The sequence below is a fragment of the Notamacropus eugenii genome, chromosome 2, assembly GCF_028372415.1.
Source record: "Notamacropus eugenii isolate mMacEug1 chromosome 2, mMacEug1.pri_v2, whole genome shotgun sequence".
In the NCBI taxonomy this organism is placed as follows: domain Eukaryota; kingdom Metazoa; phylum Chordata; class Mammalia; order Diprotodontia; family Macropodidae; genus Notamacropus; species Notamacropus eugenii.
This window is the reverse complement of record NC_092873.1, coordinates 211,668,344-211,677,844: the sequence shown is the minus strand read 5'-3', so window position 1 is coordinate 211,677,844 and position 9,501 is coordinate 211,668,344. Positions and strand designations below refer to the sequence as shown.

At 36.1% G+C, this 9,501-nt stretch overlaps 1 protein-coding gene across 1 annotated transcript in view; it reads left to right on the top strand.

Annotated features, from left to right (window-relative positions):
- Positions 1 to 226: 226 nt before the first annotated feature.
- LOC140526773 (protein LEG1 homolog) overlaps positions 227 to 9,501 on the top strand; it is a 57,667-nt gene continuing 48,392 nt past the window's right edge. Inside the window, exon 1 of the mRNA XM_072643290.1 lies at positions 227 to 422. The gene's annotated coding sequence lies outside the window, so the exon portion shown is untranslated. The remainder of the gene's footprint in view (positions 423 to 9,501) is intronic.

Sequence of the window (9,501 nt, the reverse complement as noted above, 5' to 3'; positions counted from 1 at the left end):
TCTGGGTAATTTAATCATTTTATTTGCAAAGCCAACATATTTATTAATGAAAAGATGGTCATCTGGCCATCTCTCTTAGACCAAAGACCACTCATGGGGGTGGGTTCACAGTTTATATGCCCTTGGAAGGGCAGGTGTTCCTGAGTGTGCCCATCAACTCTGATTGGTAAACAATGAAAAAAATGAATAATACAATGAGAGGGTGGGGTATATTACAATGAGGATCTTGGGTAATATGACTTACATCACCCAAATTCTGGCCAAAGAGATTTATGATTTTCCATATCATCTGTCTGATAAAAGGGAGAATTAACACATCCCCAGACCTGTCTGAGGAAATACAATGAAAAAGAATGCATCCATTTTCCCAAACTTGGAAACTCTTTTACTGTCTTTGATTAGATCTTAGCCATCCTGACTGGGTAAGTCTTTTTGAAAGATTTCACACACTGGTTAATTTCTGGATGAGGAAGTAGAAAAGGGGAAAACCTTGGTCTTAATACAATAATTAGTTATTAAATACAAGAGAGAAATAATCATTTCTCACAATGCATGCATTTTGTGGGGGGCCTCTTATCATGACACACTCAGAACTTTCATAAGATTCTTTATGAAAGTAAAGGAATGGACAAAAAATATGGAAAGACTTGTGTTAGTCTTTCATTTTTGAAAGGACCATGACATCAGAGAGATGATGACATGACTTTCACTTGACTTTGTTTTGAGTGAGGGAAGGCTGTGCAAGGCAACCAGCCTCAGCTTTCTCCTCCTGAGCCATCTGGATGCAGTGACCAGATATTCACCAGTATGACTGGAGATGTCACAGGATGCAATGGAACTTAGACTTTTGAAGGAAGATAATATCCAACCTCAGAGAAACAGAGGGCAAACAAATATAGTATGGTCTTACATAAATGCATATGAATGTATACATCTATATCTGAATGTGATTATAGAAATGTAGGCATATGTATGTGTATGTATATATATGTTTATGTGTATGTGTGTGTATACACTTAATTGTAAGTTCTTAGGGGAATGGGGAGGTAGGGAAAAAGAACAATGTAAAATGTGTACAGCAGAAAACAAAAGAAAATTTGCATGGAAGCAAAGGAAAGATGGGCAGCTCTGTACGCAATGTGTGGTATTTATTATATAGATTTTCTTGAAATGGGAATTCATTGATGTATATTTTGAATCCTCTTACGTTCTGCTATGCACATAGTGATACTTCTTTCTTTTCTTGTTTTGTATTTAAGTTTATAATATGTTTCTTTTTCTTTTCCTATTGTGCATTTAAGTTTTAGTGTTTAAGTTGAAAATAAATTAATAAAAAAAGAAAGTAGAGGAAGACATAATTTTGTTTTGTTGTTGTGTAGTCTTTTTCAGTCATATCCAACTTTTTGTGACCCCCTTTTTGGGTTTGTTGTTTTAGTTTTAGTTTTTATGGCAAAGATCCTGGAGTGGCTTACCATTATCTTCTCCAGCTCATTTTACAGATGAGGAAACTGAGGCAACCAGGGTTAAGTGACTTGCCCAGGGTCATAGGACTAGTAAGTGTTTGAGGTCAGATTTCGACTCAAGTCTTCCTGACTCAGGCCTGGAACTCTATCCACTGCATAAAAAACTTTTGAGGTAGTTGACCAAAACATGAAATAAACTATATAATCTGTTGCCTCTGGCATATTGTCCTCCAAATTAGTTGCTGATATTTGCAGAGATATCAAAATTAACCAAAATAGGTTCTATAAATGCTTTGCTGAGCACTTACTTTGTTGCTTTAAAGTTCCTCCCTATCTTGTTCTTACACCTGTTAAGTCTCTTGATATCCTTTAAGCTCAACCTGCCATGGCAAATGCCCTTCTTCTTGCCCTCTGATTGTGCAACTACTCCAAAAAACACTCTGCTCAAGGATGTAGCATCATCCAATTGATAAAAAGTGGTCATGCATCAATAAAATAATTTCCTTCGGTCACTTTAAAATTGCTCTACTCATCTGCAAAAGCTGAAAACAAAATTGAAAGGAAATAGAGGAGGTCTCCTGTGACAGTTTTACTATCAGAATATCAAATACTACATATTTCTGTGTTTCTTTCCTGCTAGGGCAGCCACAAGTTCAGTTGTCCATAGATGAAAATAGTGCCTACCTTTACCTTTGGGACCAGGTTCATGAAAGTATAGATCTCCCAGTCAAGAATAATAAAGTTAATGTGGATCCTTGGGACTATAAAGGAAGAATGAGCACATGTAAAAGAATAATGAATCACTCAACAAAAATGTTTGTTTTTTAACCAGCTTTGGGCCAAATAATGAATACCAGTAATGAATTCTGAGGAATTCTCTTATTTTGGGGAAGACTCTACATATCGGGTATGAATATTTTAACTAAAAGTTTTCACTCTTTCTTGTAAGCCATGGTAGTCATTACAGTAAAATTTTAGTGAATCATTGACATATTTTCAGACTTTTTCAACGTACTGATCAGTTGTGCTGACTTTTTTCCTTCTCTAAAAATACTATTTGTCATGTGAGATGGCTCTTTGAGAAGGGGAAAGGTATGTAGGATAGCTATGGGGATGTAGGAAACAGAAAATATCCACAAAAATTTATATAAAGATCTAGTGAACACTCTTTGAGTGAATGTATCTGAATGTCCCTGAGGACGTAACGTAGAAACCAGTTTTTATTTTTCATATCCTAAGCTTTTGAAATGCTACATTAAAAAATCTTTTCCCATCTTTCTTAAAATATAGGCAATTTAGCTGTGCCTTCAAATATTTACTGTGCCTTCAAATAATAATCAACTATGTCAACAATGTTGATAAAAAGACCTCAATCTCAATTAAAAGTGGATGGAGTAGTGAGTATTTTTCAATGCTATGTCTTCTGCTCCGTAGTTCACTAACCTAAGAAGTCTTGCTCTACTCTTGTGGAGTGGTCACCTTGGGCTATTCTTTCTAAAGAGCTTCATGTCTTAAGGAAACTTTTTAGTTTCGAGGGATTCAAGACTATTATGAAAAACCAAATGGCCCTGTGCTGCAAGTTATCTATGCTGAAAAGCAATATATATATATATGCATATATATATGCGTACACATATATACATATATATAAAATGATAAGCAGATTATATATCCTGAAATCATTCCTAAACAATTCTCTGCAAATGATTCATTCAGTCCTACGGAATGTCACTCAGTTTCTCTGCTTTCCCCTGAAGGTCATGGTATCTCACTGATTAGGGATTCTATATCTCCAGCTACCAGGATTACTTTAGGATGAAATAGTTAGGCCCAGAAAATCTAATTGACTCTCTTTTCAGAGACAGGGATGACCAAGACTACCTCAGTTGATTATATCATATTTAATGGGGGAATCTGTGGCAGAGGAATCAATGAGCCATTGATATTGAAGGACAAGCCAGTTTTCTAAATTAAGGAATAGTTTCCATAAGCACATATTTTAATGAAGGGATAAACATATATAGTGAGTCTCTGGCTTTATTTTTACCAACCCAAATACACACTAGCATATCAGGTTCTCAGAGCTAAACCAACTACATATACCCTTAGTATTCTAAAATATCTATTTCCATGGGGATGTAGGCAGCGTTTTTAATGTTACTGACTTAAGTCCCTATATTGGTATGTTCCTTTCTTCCCTACTTTTAGTAATAAGCACATTTACATCAATTAGCCTTTAAAAGTGATATTTACTTTGAAATTATCACAAGAATGGATATAACCAACATTTTCCTCCAAAAATCTGGAGGCACATACTCCCCTAAAAAAATCTTAGTCCCTGGGGTGAATGAGCTTAAATTTAGAGTAATGTCTCCTTCACATTCACTCCCACTAAATTCACTTCCTTGATTCACTGTAGTTCACTCTTGACTATCCTCCATCCCTACTTTGTCAAACAGGTCACTCAGGATTTCACTCTTCACTGCCAGGATGGTCATGAAACTTGGCATGTACTCCAGCTCCTGGACTTTTAGTAGCTTGATATTCTGACCTTTCAAAGATCACAAGGTCCTAGCTATGTCTAATATTCCTTTTCATGTAAAAGCCAAAAATAAGGAGGGGAAAACAAAGACTTAACATTCATTGTCCAAATGTCAGCATCAAATGGAAAGATACAGAGACCTTCCTTATAGAGAGGCTTACTTCATTCAAGAGTCATGCTTTGACTGATTAGCAATATTTGAACACACTTTTTGCTTCAATCTTAATACAAAAATCTTATCTTCACCATTTTGTTATTGGGTTAGAACCAGTTTTACTAGATGTCTTTATTGGCCCCAAATGGATTGGCAGGATTTTCTGTTAGAGGTCATCATGGCTTCCCAGAAACAAGCTTACTAGCTAATTCTACCTAGTGACCTCTTATACATATAAATGGCTAGAGGCAATTAGACTTTAATTCCAACACCACTGGCTTATTATCCAGTGATTTTTGTCTTTGTGGATAATCACTTCAAAAATCAAGTTAAATTTACCAAAGAGACAGATCAAGCTCATGAGCCTTAGCAGACCTACAGGTTATCTTTTTGAATTATAGGAACAAAAGTTAGAAGTCATTTAGTGCACCCCTTATCTTAAGAATGAAGAATCTGAGGCCACAGACTTCAGTGATTAATGCAAAGTCATGCAGGTAGTAAGTATCAGAGTAAGGGTTTGCAAAATACCCACTCCCCCATCCACTTTTGACTGAGATTGAGGTCTGTTTATCAACCTCATTGGCATAGTCTAAAATATTTGAAGGCACAGCTAATCTGCCTATAGAGTAAAAAACCTTTAACCTTTTAAATTTAATTTATCTTACTTAATTTAATTTACCTTATTTAATAAAAATAGTAATTTTTATTTTACTGCAAACTTTACTCTGCAAAGTACTGTAAGGGGGATGCTTCATTTTCTTATCCCCTTCCCCCCAGGGCAACACCTTCTAATTCCCTGGTTCTAGATCTTCTCCTCAACTACCTCCCCCATTCTCATACAGCCCATTCTCCACTTGCCTGGAGGTCCCAGAAGTTACCATCCCTTCATTAGTCATCTTACAATTATCATCCATTCCCCTCTTTCCCTCATTTTTCCAGACCCAATTTATGTGACCTCCCAATCTGTCCTTTGGTCCATGATAATTCATTTCTACTCTTCCCCCTATTGCTCTCCTGATTCTTTAAGTTCCTCTTAACTCTTTGTGTTAATTATATCTTCTTCTGGTCTCTCTAGCCACCCACTTCCCTTCTAGTTAATATAGCATGCTTCCAAATAATTAAAATAAAGTAACAATAGTAGAAAATAAGATTGCCAAGGAGAATCGAGATGTCATGCTACTAATCATCCCCCAAATCAAAGGTGAATAATTTTCAAACTATGTCATATATTAACCAAAAATCCCGAATATATTAACCCAAAATTCTGAAAATATGTGCTAAATGAGGGAAAGTCATCTAAACCTTTCTCTCAGGACTATTTGGTTCACTGATATGAAATCTCAGATAAGTTTCAAACATCCATAGTAAGGCCAAGAGAACATTAAATGGTGCTAAATTTTCAGATGATGTGGACAAATTAACTTCAAAGTTTTAATGATTTGGTGATTTGGATGTGCTAACGAACTAACCCCAAGATGGCATGGATAAGAGTCTATCTTCCAGCAAAACCCTTTAAAAATGAGACCTCAAGCTCCTGCACCTCACCACCCATTCTCCCATCCCCCCCACTCAACCCAGAACTACTCTATTTCCATCCAGATCCATGATGCTGAGGGCTCCCAATTTTACGGTTACATGAATTACTCTCTGTGACTTTCCTCTTCCCAATTCTCTGTCCCTTTCTGCTTGCTTTATTTCACTATCCCATCCCCATCTTCTTGCCATCTGCCTCCATACCAAGCCTCTTTTGCTACTTGTCTCTTTACTTTCTGTGCCATTTGCTCCTACATGCTCTGTCTCCCATTAAAATGTGATTGTAGCCTCCCTTTCCATTGCCACCATGGTCTTTCCTGGTGAATATCCAAAGAACCAGAATATCCAAAGAATCCCTGTTTGCATTTCATAAATCCATCAATTAATTAGTAATTCACTCTTTATCCCCTTCATGTTCTTTTTTCCCCTTGATTTTCCCACTTTAATCCTTCTTTTACCATATAGGCTAAAGTTATCTCTTTTTTTTAAAAAGCCTCTAAGCTCATTGGTTTCTATTTGTTGTTGTTGTCCAGTTGTTTCAGTTCTTTCTGACTCTTTGTAATCTTATTTGGGGTTTTTGTGCCTAAGATCCTAGAGTGGTTTGCCCTTTCCTTCTCCAGTTCATTTTACTGAGGCAAACAGGGTTCAGTGACTTGCCCAAAGTCAAACAGCTAGTAAGCATCTGAGGCAAGATTTGATCTCAGAGAGATGAGTCTTCCTGCCTCCAAGTCTGGCATTCTATCCATTGTGCCACCTAGTTCTCCAATTGCTTTCTTATTTTTTTTAATTGTAGCTGTTAACCTTTCTTGTGTTCCTGTTGTTTAGATATTTTTGAGTCCAAATAGTCTACTCCTTTTTTTTTGCTGGAACATCACAAATATCTCTCTTTGTTAAATGTCCATTTGTTTATTCACTGATGCTTAGACATAGATTTCAAGGCACATCACTTCAGTTCACAGTTCTAATATGCTTTAGAATATATTATCTCATTTGCTTTGTACTTTCTTGTGAATGTGAAATAATATTGTGTTACTCAAATTTTTCCTTTTCTTCATATTTGAAGGTTTATCTCTTGGTTACTTAGAAAATTTTTTGTTTGTGGTAAAAACAGAGTTCATTAAGTTGGTCAGGTAATGGACTTTGATCCTTATTACTCTTATGTATCTAAATTGGAAAGAAAAAGTTTAGTTTTGCTTTGTTTTCATTTCCTGTGAGGGAATGTTTGTTTTCTGTATTCAGAAGTATTGGACAGTTTTCTTATGTTTTTTTTCCTATTTGATTATATGAAGGATTTTTTTTCTATTTGTCATGCCATTCTGGAAGATTTATTATCATAAACTTATTTCTATGCATTCTGCCTCCAAAGTCAATTACTTTGGTTTACACAGAAATCATACATACTTATAGTATTTCCTTTCACTTCTCTTCTGCCAACTTTTCTCCCACTTCTTTTCATGTTTTCAATCTGTTACTCTCTCCCAGCTTCCATGATTGATTCAGTTTTCCTAATAGGCTAATTTTGTTTTTGAGTCATGGATTGAACACTCTATTTTATATTTTGAAAATTCTAGTTTCTGACCTATCTTCTTCTTAACTTCTTATTTTATCAGTATTTTTCTCCTTTGTTTTGTTTTGAAGTTTCTTATTGTTGTTGTTCTGTGGAGAGTCACCAGGACTTTGCCTTTTCTCAGGAACTACTGGTTTACTTTTTTATATTATTTATATAAAACTTTTTTATATTATTTATATAAAACTATATTTACAAAGTAAGCTTTGTATTTTCTTTGGAATTTAATTTATTTTTATATTTTTAGGATCCTTTTTGATGACTTATCTACCTGGGCTCTAGGATTTTAGTGAAAAGTTTTCTCTGGCTGACTTTGTGGTTTGATCACTTTTTGCATCTTTTTGGTTTTGCGTCTTTTCACCCTTTGTCTATAACCAGGGCTCCTATCATATTAGCAATGATATTTTAATCTCCTTGCTTTGCCTAGCTGGATTTCTAGTCTCATCTGTATCAGGCTTGATGTATCCTTCTACACGGGCACTTCACCCATTTTTCTCTCCACTCTCTTCCTTTCCCTTCCTTGGTTGGGCAGAATAGGCACATTTCACTTCCTGTGGAGAGAGGGATGTAGTGTCCAGGGAGAATCACAACAGTGAGAGTTCCTACAATAGGACTTTATGTTAGCCTATGCTCACTACCATGGACATGTAGAAACTAGTTCATATAGTCTAAAATTGGCTCAGAGGCCATATAGTATAATGTTTATTTTGCATATGAGGCAACTGAGGCATGGGGAGGTTCAGTGACTAGACAAGGCTATAAAGGTGGTAAATGTCAGAGGCAGAATTTGAATCAGATCCTCTGTCTTCAGAGTCAGGGCTTTTTCCAGCATACTAAAGTTCTTGTAAATGGATAAGGATTTTGCTGTACCAAGGATCTTATTCTATGAATTAAGCTGTAATCATTCAATGTTTGACATATAATTTCTTTTGGAGGGAGGATCAGAAAAGTGACTAAGCTATTGTCTTGCTAATTGAGGTGACTGAATGAAGTCTTTCCACCTATTTGGGTGGTCTCAGCTATGATCTTTTTTTCTCATTCCTAATTCAGAGTTAGAGTTACAGTCCATAAATATATATCAAAGACCTACTATGTGCTAAGTACTGTGGTAAGAGCTGGGTATACAAAAAAAGAAATGTTAGTCCCTATTCTTCAAGAGTACTCAATCTAATAAAGGAAGACCACACACACATACATACACACACACACACACACACACACACACACACACACAAGCTGAAAGAGGAGGCAGTTGTCATAAAGGGTGGGAAATGATCTGAGGAGGTAGGAGTTACATCTTTCAGAATATGAGTTTCTGGAGATCTTAAGAATAGCCCTGGGTGGTTTCTTTAAATGGTGGAAGATCTGGAAGGAACTCTCCAATGTCCAACCTCTACTTTTCTAATCAGAGGAGGAACAGGCCCCACAGGCAAGAGGTGCTAAAAATGTTTTAAGCTCAAGTTGATTTCATCCCACAGAATGATGAATTTCTGGAGATCACAAAATCCAGTAGATTAGTCAGATGGGAAATGTTCCTCAAAGAGAAAATCCATTTGGTCAGAATGGTTGTGAAAAGTATATATATACTCTGAAGTGAAGTTTTGTGTTGGGGCTTATTCTCTGGAAGAAGGTTGGTGTGCCAGATGAGACTCTGGGTAGCTGGTAAGGAGCCGTCCCAGCTTTGAGAACCCAGATGTTGGTGCTTCTCTCTTTGGTAACTATGTATGTATGTAATATGTATGTTGAACTGTCTGTTGATCTGTGATATATGTACTGCTTTTCTTGTAGATATTTTTGGAGTCATTTTCCTCTTCTGAGTTTGTGTCTTGAGTGTTTCTATCACCATATTAGCTTATAATGGTGGAATTCTTTATTTTTAATTTGCTTATTTTTCCAGTCTACTTCCTTACTTGAAACTTGATGTTAGGACTGGTTTCAGCGTTCTTCTGTATAGAAGGCCTAGGCTTGTCTTATTGCTGCTTTCTTCAGATATTGAATATTGTGTTATTGTAGGATCTCAAGGGAGGAGTATAGAGGAGCTCACTGTATTTTGTTCACTTCTGTTCCACCATCTTGGTTCTTCTCCCTGCCCCCAAAATGTGATTATCCCCATTTTTTACATGATGATATTTGCATTTTAGAGATTTGGAGGTTCAGAGAAGTGAATGAGTGTTATGCCCAAAGTAGTATTGTTAGGAAACATTACAGTAAAAATGCAAACTTATATTTCCTGAATATAAAA